This window comes from Lactuca saligna, chromosome 3, assembly GCF_052625555.1.
Source record: "Lactuca saligna cultivar CGN05327 chromosome 3, ASM5262555v1, whole genome shotgun sequence".
In the NCBI taxonomy this organism is placed as follows: domain Eukaryota; kingdom Viridiplantae; phylum Streptophyta; class Magnoliopsida; order Asterales; family Asteraceae; genus Lactuca; species Lactuca saligna.
In genome coordinates this window covers 186972327-186983141 of record NC_136419.1, presented here as the reverse complement: position 1 = coordinate 186983141, position 10815 = coordinate 186972327, and the positions used below count along the sequence as shown (strand labels likewise).

At 34.0% G+C, this 10815-nt stretch overlaps 1 non-coding gene across 1 annotated transcript; it reads left to right on the top strand.

Moving 5' to 3' along the window:
• The first annotated feature begins 4106 nt into the window (after positions 1 to 4106).
• On the top strand, positions 4107 to 4213 carry LOC145038159 (small nucleolar RNA R71). The gene has a single exon (XR_013679224.1). It is a non-coding gene; the product is annotated as a small nucleolar RNA R71 (small nucleolar RNA).
• Positions 4214 to 10815: the final 6602 nt, after the last annotated feature.

Below are 10815 nucleotides of genomic sequence, written 5' to 3'. Positions count from 1 at the left end.
TTCTACATTTGTAATATAAATTGTTCCAATTTCATAAAGTTGTAAAAATTTGGTTTTGATTATACAATGAAAATTGTAGTTCAAATTACAACTAAAAAAGTTTGAATGTATTCGCGTGTTGTAATACCGTGTTCATATATTATATTTTTTTTTTCGAACAACTTAATTATTATTTGGGGAGTAGCTAGTTGCTAGCAAATTTTTTTAGAGAGATGTAGCTAGAAAAGGGTTGTGGAGCCAATCACTCCAAAAAAACTCTAACCATATTGTTCATTTTAAAAAACCACACATAAAAGGGAAATCAGCTATGCTATGAAATAAAGTTTCCTTTTGGGGAATCTTTTCTGGAAACACCGACTCGTTCCTAAAGTACCACATGACTCGGAGAGTAACACAAAAGATAACATCAAGAGTAGAATTCTTGATCGAGTTGAGGTTGGAATCATCGAGCCATCAAAAAATGTCAACAATCTTATCTATGTCTGGAGGCACAAAGTCTACCTATTTAAAGATCCGGTCCAATAAAGAAGCCGAGAGCATACATAACCAAAGGACACGGTCAATCTTTCTAAGGGAATTCGAGAAAAATGGACACATTAAAGAGTTAACTTTAACTCCCTTCCGACTTTAGTTCCATCTAGTGGGTAAACGATACAAAAACACCTGCCAACAAAGAATATTGTAACGCCTCAAATTTCAAACCAAATTTTTCATTTTCAAATTACACAAATTATTGTTCATAAACCGAACCATCAGAAAATCACAAGTATCAAATACAAATCATCACAACAAATAGCAGAGTACCACAAAATGCCTAGTAACAAAATCTCCCAACGAGTGTGTACAATCAAACATTCGCTTCCCCGTGATCCTCAGAAGTACTTGCAACACATATAATCAACAACTGTAAGCACAAATCTTAGTGAGTTCCTGAAAATATCACATATAGCTCAACATAAATACACAACTACAGGTTATGAGCAACCCTGGAGACTACTTGAAGTCTCAGTGGGCAAACAAGACCACCCAGTGGGTTATCAGCAACCCTGTAGATTACTCGAAGTCTCAACACACACAGTATCACATATCACAATAGTAACACTTAGACCCAGTTGGTCATCACATATATAACTACAAATCTATCATACCACACAAGTAAGAATAAATAATGAGACTCACCTGACAGATAACTGATAGAACTCCCACCTGAACTGTCGGAACTAGATTCCGCCTAATTAACACACCAAATAACCTTAACTAATAATTAAGGTTGTTAACTTGACTCACAGGTTGATAAACCATAACTAAGTCCCTAAGAGGTGATAAGACCATTTTACCCCTCCATGGACCAAAACTCACAAGGTTTAACCAAAAGTCAAAAGTCAAAAGTCAGCAAAAGTCAACAGTCCGACACATATATGGGCGTGCTGCTCAAACTAGAAAAATCGAGGATGAGTTTACCAATGTGGGGTGTAGGAAAAGATCCTTAACTTTTATATCACTTAATGACACTTACCTCATGCATGGGCCAAAGGAAAAGATCAAGCAACCATTTTTATGACTCAAGGCACTCCCAAACATCTAAAAGGACAACCAAAATGCTCTGGAGTACCCATACTCACAAAGGTCCAAGCTTTGGGGAAAAAATCTCATAAATACCCATATTAAGAGATCTAGAAAGAACATTAGTAAGGTATGGACTTTATGTTGGGTTTTGGTATCATACAACATCCTATGGTGCACATACAACCCTAAATACCTTGGATCTATGTTTTCACTAATTATACATGCAAATGGTTTCCAAGGCATTAAACCTATAACTAGCATGCATTTGACATAAACCATATAATATACTTGTTAGGGAAACATACCTTTTATGTGGCTTGAAGTCTTGATGTATTTGGCCTTAAGAGCTTAGCACCAATAGTATGAAATGCCTCAAATGGAATCACAACACACCTAGGACAAAGGTGGCTCTTGAGAGAGAATTCCATGCACCAAAACACCTCCATATTTCTCTAAGAAAAGAAGTGGTGATTTTGGCTATGGAGTAACCTATTTATATGTAGGATTCCAAGGGTCATGGGTATAACCCATAATCCATACCCATGGGTTTTATGATCCATGGTTCATGTGGCCCAACTCTTTATGTATCCATACATAAACTTGGTCCAACATTGATCATAAGCCCAACACATATAAATATAACTAATTTTCATAATTAGTCCCCATAGATTTAATTAGTCTCTTTTGATCACTAAATTAATTCCAAATTAATTCTTGATCGATACTAATTAAAACATATGATTTCATATTAATATATTATAACTTATAATATATTAATAAACCATAAATAACCTTCTCTCAAAAGTCCATCCTAACAAATTGTCCTGATGATATGCAACCCAAATGGACCATGCTACTCTCGGGTCAAGTACATAGCAATAATAGTTATGGGCTTAGACATCTAATCCAACACTTTATACCTTCAAAAGATACACGAGATAAAGTAGCTTCAAGATCTACAAACTTGCATGCAACACTACCTTCTTCAAGGACCTTCTTCCTCATCAAGAATGCACAAAATCACCAAAAAGACTCGAAGATCCTCACTCTCAAGGCTAGGGTTTATAAGGAAAGGAGTTTGTCGAAGAAATGTCCAAGGGAGGCTTAAGGTGTTTAAATAGGGGCCACAACTCAAATTTAGGGTTTTACCATCTGCATATGTACGCCCCGCGTACCTACTCGTATGCTCATCATACACCGCCTCCACCTTGATCCTTGATAAGGGTTACGCCTAGCATATATGGCTAGTATGCCCCATGTAAGTTGGAAATCCTCACTTTTTAGTAAAATATTATTAATAATATCAACAACATAAATACATTCGTACCTCAGGATTTGGGATGTTACAATTCTCCCCTATTTGGATAAGACTTTTCCCTCGATGTCAACCTTAGAAAATAGATCAAGGTAGTGCTTACGCATCTTAGGCTCGATTTCCCACATTTACTCCGAGCCTTTCTGGTGTTGCCACTGAACTTTGACCATGTTCAATACCTTGTTCTTTATGGTATTCACTCTCCTATCGAGAATTGTTACGTGTCTTTTGATGTAATTCAAACGATCATCAAACTGAATGTCCTCCAAAGGATCCACAACTGTCTCATCGGCTATACACTTCCTCAATTTGGAAACATGGAAGGTATCATGAACCTGACTCAACTCCTCAATTGTTCTTTATGGTATTCACTCTCCTTGGTTTTGGATCAGGCTTCTGTGGTTCTTCTTCTAATGCCTCCAGGAACTCAGGGATGGCCTCTTCTTCAGTATCTATGGCCATTACAAGAGATTGGGTATTTATTTCAGGATTTTTCGGGGATAGCTTCTCATGAACCAGAGTGGCTAGTTGACCAAGTTGCACTTCAAGACTATTAATGGAGGCTTGTTGATTCTTTATTAAGGTTTGTTGTTCTACCATTAATGCATGATGATTTACCAAAGTTCTTTGTTCATTAATAGCATAATCAATAGCTTCGTGTCTCTTTCATGAGGCTTCCATAAACTTCATCAACATGGTCTCTAAATCGGGTTTCTTCTCGATTGGTGGTTGTTCTTTTTGGTAGAAGCCTCTGCCAGTTTGTCTATATTTCTCTTCCTTTTGCTTCTTATATTCATCATAAGGCAGCCACTCTTTCTTTGGTTTCCTCCAATCTTCATCATACTTGTCCCCACTCGAGTAGTACACTTGAGCCTTTCTGTTCCCAAACTTATCTAAATTGTAGTACATGGTCAAGTGCGGACCACTACACCTCTCGCAACCAACTCTAATTGCATGAATTGAGTTGTACATTTGTGTCAACCTCCGGTCCATATTATTTAGCATAGCCATCATGGCTGCTATTTCTTCAGTTTGGGCCCCTCCACCTCCTTTGATTCCATCTTGCATAGGTTTGTGGTATTCACGAGAGTGTTTTGCGAATTCTTCAATTAATTCCTTGACTTCGCCCGGATTTTTCTTTGTAAGTGGTCCTTGAGAATCAAGGAGTTGTCTTGTCATCACGTTTACCCCATCATAAAATATTGACACCTCCTGTTGAATGTTAAGGTCATGTTGAGGACAATTTCTTAACAACCCTTTGTAACGGTCCCAAGCTTCGTAAAGTGACTCTCCCTGGTTTTGCTCAACATTAGCTATTGCCTTTTTGAGTTTAGCAATCTTGGATGGTGGAAATAATTGATCTAGAAACTGCTCACGCATTTGAGCCCAAGTAGTTACGGTACCGGGTGAAAGTGCTTTTAACCAATCCTTTGCAGCTTCTTTAAATGTAACGGGGAGCATCCTTAGCAAAATGGTGTATCTGTTAATATTTAGGACATTGAAGTAATCAACAATGTCATTTAATTCATCTAAGTGTTTGAATGCATCCTCGTAATCCTTTCCATAAAATGGAATATCCTTTAGTGCGGAAAGGATATGTCCCTTTAGATCGAATGTGGCAGTGGCAGGGATTGCAGGTTGTACTAAGTCTGGAACAACATCATCTCGAATTCTCTTTCTGTAAACTCCCATGGACAGTTCCTCAATATTTTCCATCTCATGCCTTGGCTCGTTCTCGAGTTCGCTCGTATGTTCTTCGAATTCGGGCTCGATATCGTACTCGGATTCGGTTTGGACGGGTATTTGATCCACACGTTCAAGCTTGCTTTTGTTCTTCGAGGATAAACTTGACTCCCCGATCTTCTTCCTTGATTTCTTTGAAAACACTGATTTGAATTCTTGTAAGGGCGTCTTCTTCTTGTGAATTGTTGACTCGGGATCTTCAAGTGGTGGCACCAAGGGTGTGTTTGAGCCTCTGGTCATGATTTCCTGCAGATAAACTAAATAAAAAACGTAAAGCTGAACTAAAATAGAAAAATAAACTAAAAATTAAAACAAAAACTAAAATTCTCGGAAACCACGTCGTGGCACTTATCTGGCCACGTCGTGGACTCTGTGACTAACATAAACAAAAAATTAAACCTTGCTAAAAATAAACTTTTTGCGGGTTTTACCCCACAAGAAGGATCAATTAACTTAATGCAAATAAATTAATTAATTCATGTTGGTTTTAATTATATTAGTTATTTAAGTCTAACTTTACCAATAATTAATTATGTAAAACTATGTAAGGTCACATACAATTAAACACATAACCAATTATGAATATGAATATGCTATGTAAGATTTATTATGTAAACGCAATTACTGTCATAATCTACGTTCTCTAGCACATCTAAGTTTATTTACTTTAATTACTAACTAAGATTGGTCAATTCTAGCTCTAACAATTTAATGTTCACTAACAAGTTCATGCAGTTAATGGTCACTAAGCTACACAGAACATGAAATTAAGCAACTAAAGAAAATAAACACAAGCATGCTAGGTAACTATAAATCAAACACAAGAAATTTACCAACTAAATGAATCCATATAAAATTAAGCTATTCATAATTTGGAAGCTTCATCTAGCTAAACAAGAGTAGCTACATTCAGCTGCTCATAATGGCAACTAACACGCTAACATAAATCAAAGTATAATGAAACATGTTCCTAGGTAACAAATAAGCAAACTAAATTATGGACCTTCACTCTTTTGGTGTTGAAACCCTTTTTCCAGGACCTTTTCTTCTGCTAAAGATCGCCTTCTAGAACCTCTTTTTATGGCCAAAAAGTCTCTCTTTCGTAATGACCAAGAGCGTATATATATATTCTCAAAAATCCCGCGCCACGTCGTGGCTATCTCTGCCACGACGTGATTTCCAAGTTATCCGTATCGGGCAATGACTCCTTCTTCACATAGTCTTTATCTTCTAGAATACTCATGCCACATCGTGGTTGTCTCTGCCACGTCGTGGTTTTAGTAATTTCCGTGGATTTCCTCATCTCTTGTGTTTCAGGTCTCCAATGTTCTATATATTGTCGCTTTTGGTCCCTCTCTTCGAAAATACTTCTAATTGAGTGCAAATAACAATTTAAAGTCATAAGTATCATTATTCTAAACATATTATCAACTTATTAATAAAAATGTCAATAAATATTGCCTAAAAATAGGTATAAATATGGCAATATCAATACTCTCATAGATATTTGTTGTCAATCCCCAACGACGATTTTGATCTTATAAAAGAGACCACTAACTTTTATTGATTTGTTTTAAATACAACCAAGCTTCAAGTTTAAGTTTTTTAACATCTCTCATATTTGTAACAAACTTCCATTTCTGTGTGGTGCTCCTAATAGTACAACATAGTTTTTTAAGACTAAAGTTCTTGTACCTTTTCATGAAATTACTTCTAATGTGTCAAAGACAGAATCGATGGTATGATAATGGCTCTTTCCATTCTTGTAGATTTCCCATTGCATGAATTATTTCATGGTGTTTATCCGAATTACAAATAATTGTCTATCTTGAGCAACAAAATGTCTTAGTTGGTAAAAGAACCAACACCAAGTACATGATGACTCTTCATCGATAATATCATATGTAAAAGGTAATATATTATTGTTATCATCTTTTGTGATAGCAACAAGCAATTTCCCCTTATATGAACCCTTTAAATGACAACCATAAATAGAAATAACAGGTCGACATACACGAAATTCATCAATAGCAGGTCCAAAATCCCAAAAAACATACTTGAATGTTGCAACATTGAGGAGTCATTTGGCTTATGAAAGCACGTCACAACTATATTAGGATTTTAGCTTGCAAAGCTGCAATGTACTTAGGCAACTCATCAAAATCACTCTTCAAGTAAGAAACATGAACATTCATAAGGTTTTTAATATCTGATTGCATATGTTTCACTGGATAAGCAACATCTTTTTCAATTGAATGGAGGATGTATGAGGAAATAGTTAAAGACTTTAAACTTCTATTATTATTTCCAATACATGATCCAAAGAAATTGTGAGCATCCACCCAATGTATAATCTTCCACGTTTGATAATTTTTCTTCTTAATTGCACGGACATACCATGCACAACATGGTGTGTAGTTCATAGTAGTTGAGCTTTGTCATCTCCTAGAGTCTTGCAATTTGCTACCCATAAGTTACTTTTACTTTCGTACACTTTAAAATTTCTATTGTATTTGATTAACCAAAGTGTTACCACCTTCTTGACTTGTACCTTACATTCAAATTGCATTCCTAACCTTATTTTTTTTTTTTCTGATTCCTTCCAAACATCTATATGAATGTTTTCTTCTAAATCGGTTATGTCATCATCGCCTACATCTCCAACATCATTCATAAAGCTCACAACCCGAGTTTCACAAACATCATCATCATCAAAATCTTCACAAATATTATTAAATAACTCAATATTAGTATCTTGACTATACTATGAGTTGGCTTCATCAAATCTATTATCATTAGGTAAAGGAAATGCTACATCTGTGGGATTAGGCTCTGACACTTCAAAATTACGTAGAAGATCTACATAATTGGTTATAATAGGAGGCATTATTTGTTCTTGAGTTTTTCTACTACGATAATAACTTGGGCGTAGTAATTTTTATCATTCTCGACCAAATAATACATCACATCTAGACTTGAGTCACTTATGATTCGTGAAATATTAGATTTCCACAAAGCTCGTGACATAGTGAGATATTCAACTTATATGTTGTTTTTTCTACTCCAACGTGTACATAAACTAAATCCTTAAATTCTTCATATTATAGTTTATACCTAACAACATTTGAAGCGGTCAAAGTTGAATGATCACCCTTTACGAAACCATTTTCATATACAATATTATAACCCCAGTAAAAATTAATTATAACCAAACGATCTAGACTTATACTGATAAATAGACCAAAATATAACACCGATAAATCATAAGATAAAAGACGTACATCGAATGAAAGTAGGATAAATAAATGAAGAAGAGAAGAATTATTTATATTGAAATGGATAAAAAAAACTGATGATAAAAAGATAAATTTATAGTACAAAAAATGAATTGATTAGATAATTCAATCATCTGCTTTTTTTTTTGAGTTTTTATGAACAGTCGCAATGACTTTTAACAAACTTTTGCAAGTATGTTATCATGAATAGATATATTCATAGATATTTTAGAGTTTCCAAAAAGTAACATAAATATTCATATATTTATTAAGACAAAATTGCAAAAATAGTCCCTGTGGTATGCATTTTTTTGGGGTTTTAGTCCAAACCCTGATTTTTTTTGGATTGGCGGTCCTTTTGAGCTGGTTTGCTTGTAGTTTTGGTCCGTGTCCAAAGTAAAAAGACTATTATACCCTTAATGAATTTAGTTTTCATTTTTCTTTCACTTTTTAATACTATTATTATTATTAAATATAAAAGTGGCGCACTTCTCTCTCTCTCTCTCTCTCTCTCTAACCTAACCCATACCACTCCATCTTCAAAATTTTATCCCCCAAATCCATCGTCGACATCCATAGTCGATCCATACACACAGAAGAAATCGTATTCCGCTAAACCCCTTCATATTTAGCATATATCGACGTATCATTCAGCTGGTCTCGCCATCTCATTGGCTCCACCATCATTGGGGCTACCATCATCATCATCATCATCTCCTAAAAAACCAATGGATGACGTGGGATTTGATTCCTATACCACCGCTTATTTTCTCCTAACCGTCGTCGTAGAAGGACAGAGATGAAGCTCGAAGTCGCCACAACAAACCCTAACTCTGATTAATGTTTTTCCATTGTTGCGTTTGTTAAAGGTTGAAGTGAGAATGCATGGAGTAGAGTTTGTAGCCAGAAATCCCCTAACTTTGTTCGTTTGGTAGCTGTTTTGAGGATATGTATAGTCAACCATGGTTACCCTGTGTCATACTTCACCTTCCACGTCCTTCTTTTTAATATCACTTCTCCATTCTCCATGCTCTCTCTATTGTGTTCGGTTAAAACCATAAATCGGATCTAGCACATCCCAAATTCTATATTAGAGACCTACAGATGGAAGAGATGAAAGTGACGATGGGTAGATGATACATGAGGAGGGTCATCGACGAAGGGGAAATGAACATCAATGGAGGTAGGATTGATGCTTATTTTACAGTTGCACCCAGATCTCCTACTCCTAAAATGAAAAATGAAAGATGCTTCTGAAGAATTTCGTATTAAGTTCATGAATAACAAAATCGATTTAGATTTGAAAAACAAAATCAATTTCTAGAAACAGAAAAACGAAAACCAATCTCAGTTTCAAACTATGAGGATGAAGACACACACACATACACACCAAATCGATATTAGATTTGATTTCAAGGAGTTCATCTGGATGTGTGTTGTAGCAACATTGAAGAGTGTATATACGTGTGTTTAATCAAAATATGCTTTAGATTTTGGTAAAAATGCTTTAGATTTCTAGAAAAGGTCAAATATGGTGATTAAGATGATTATAGAGAGGGATATCGATATACCATTCTCTCTCTCTCTCTCTCTCTCTCTCTCTCTCTCTCTCTCTCTCTCTCTCTCTCTCTCTCTCTCTCTCTCTCTCTCTCTCTCTCTCGTAAGTGTGCCCACTTTTATATCTAATAATAATAATAGAATTAAAAAGTGAAAGAAAAATGAAAAATAAATTCATTAAGGGTATAATAGTCTTTTTAATTTGAACAGGGATCAAAACTTGAAGGAAACTAGCTCAAAAGAACCAGTAATCCAAAAAAAATTGGGGTTTGAACTAAAACTCCAAAAAAATATACACCACATGGATCATTTTTGTAATTTTGTCATTTATTAATTATAATAAAAATCAATCAAACAAATATAATATATTGAATATTTAAATTTATTCATAGGTATTTATGAGTTCTATATTAACGATATAAGCTATTCAAAATATTAATTTGAATTTAATTATATAATTTTAATATTAATAATAAAAACCAAAGTTTTTGTTAATAGAAGCTAACAACAAATAATGATTTAAGTTGGATGACTAAAAATGTAACATTGTTCAATTCTAAAAAGTAAAAAAGGACGTCAACTATCATGGGGTTCAATTCTAAACAGTAAAAAAGAACGTCAACTCATGGGACGCCCAGCAAATAGACTCATTCCTACAAGATAAAAAAAATTCCCTATTTCTACCAATAATTGTCAAAACTACCCTATTTTTACCATGAGGAGTTATGGTGGGTCGAATAATCATTAGCCATTGTTTTTGAATCACTATTCGATGGTTAATGATTTTAGGGTTTTTATGTATCAAGTATTTTGCTTGGGCATTTGCAGCTGCAACTCTCGCAAGTCTCTTTATTTAATTAGCAAGAGAGGGGTGATAGTTAAATTGAAAACATCATCTCTAATAAATAAAGATTTTTTTTACTATATGTTAATCTCTAATGTTTTTTGATACTTATTATTTTGTGATATTTTTAAATAAATAATATGCACATGTTAATTTATGTTTTTTTTTTAATTTTAAAATTAAAAAACCACATAATTTTATAGTTATATATATATATATATATATATATATAAAATATCAAATGTAATAAATATTATAATAAATTGCAATTAATATGTTTTTTCATTATTTATTTTAAAATTTTATTTTAAAAAATACTTATTATTTTGATTTTAATATTTTTTTAATCAATCCATGTAATAAATCAATTTTACACCTAGTATATATAAAACAAACAAGAAATCCACGAGGAGATTCAATTTAGCAAAATAGCATCTAATTTCTCTACCCCCAAATATAGCATTTCAAATTCTTAATTCACTTGATAACAAAGAAAACCAAACCAGTAGCAACTA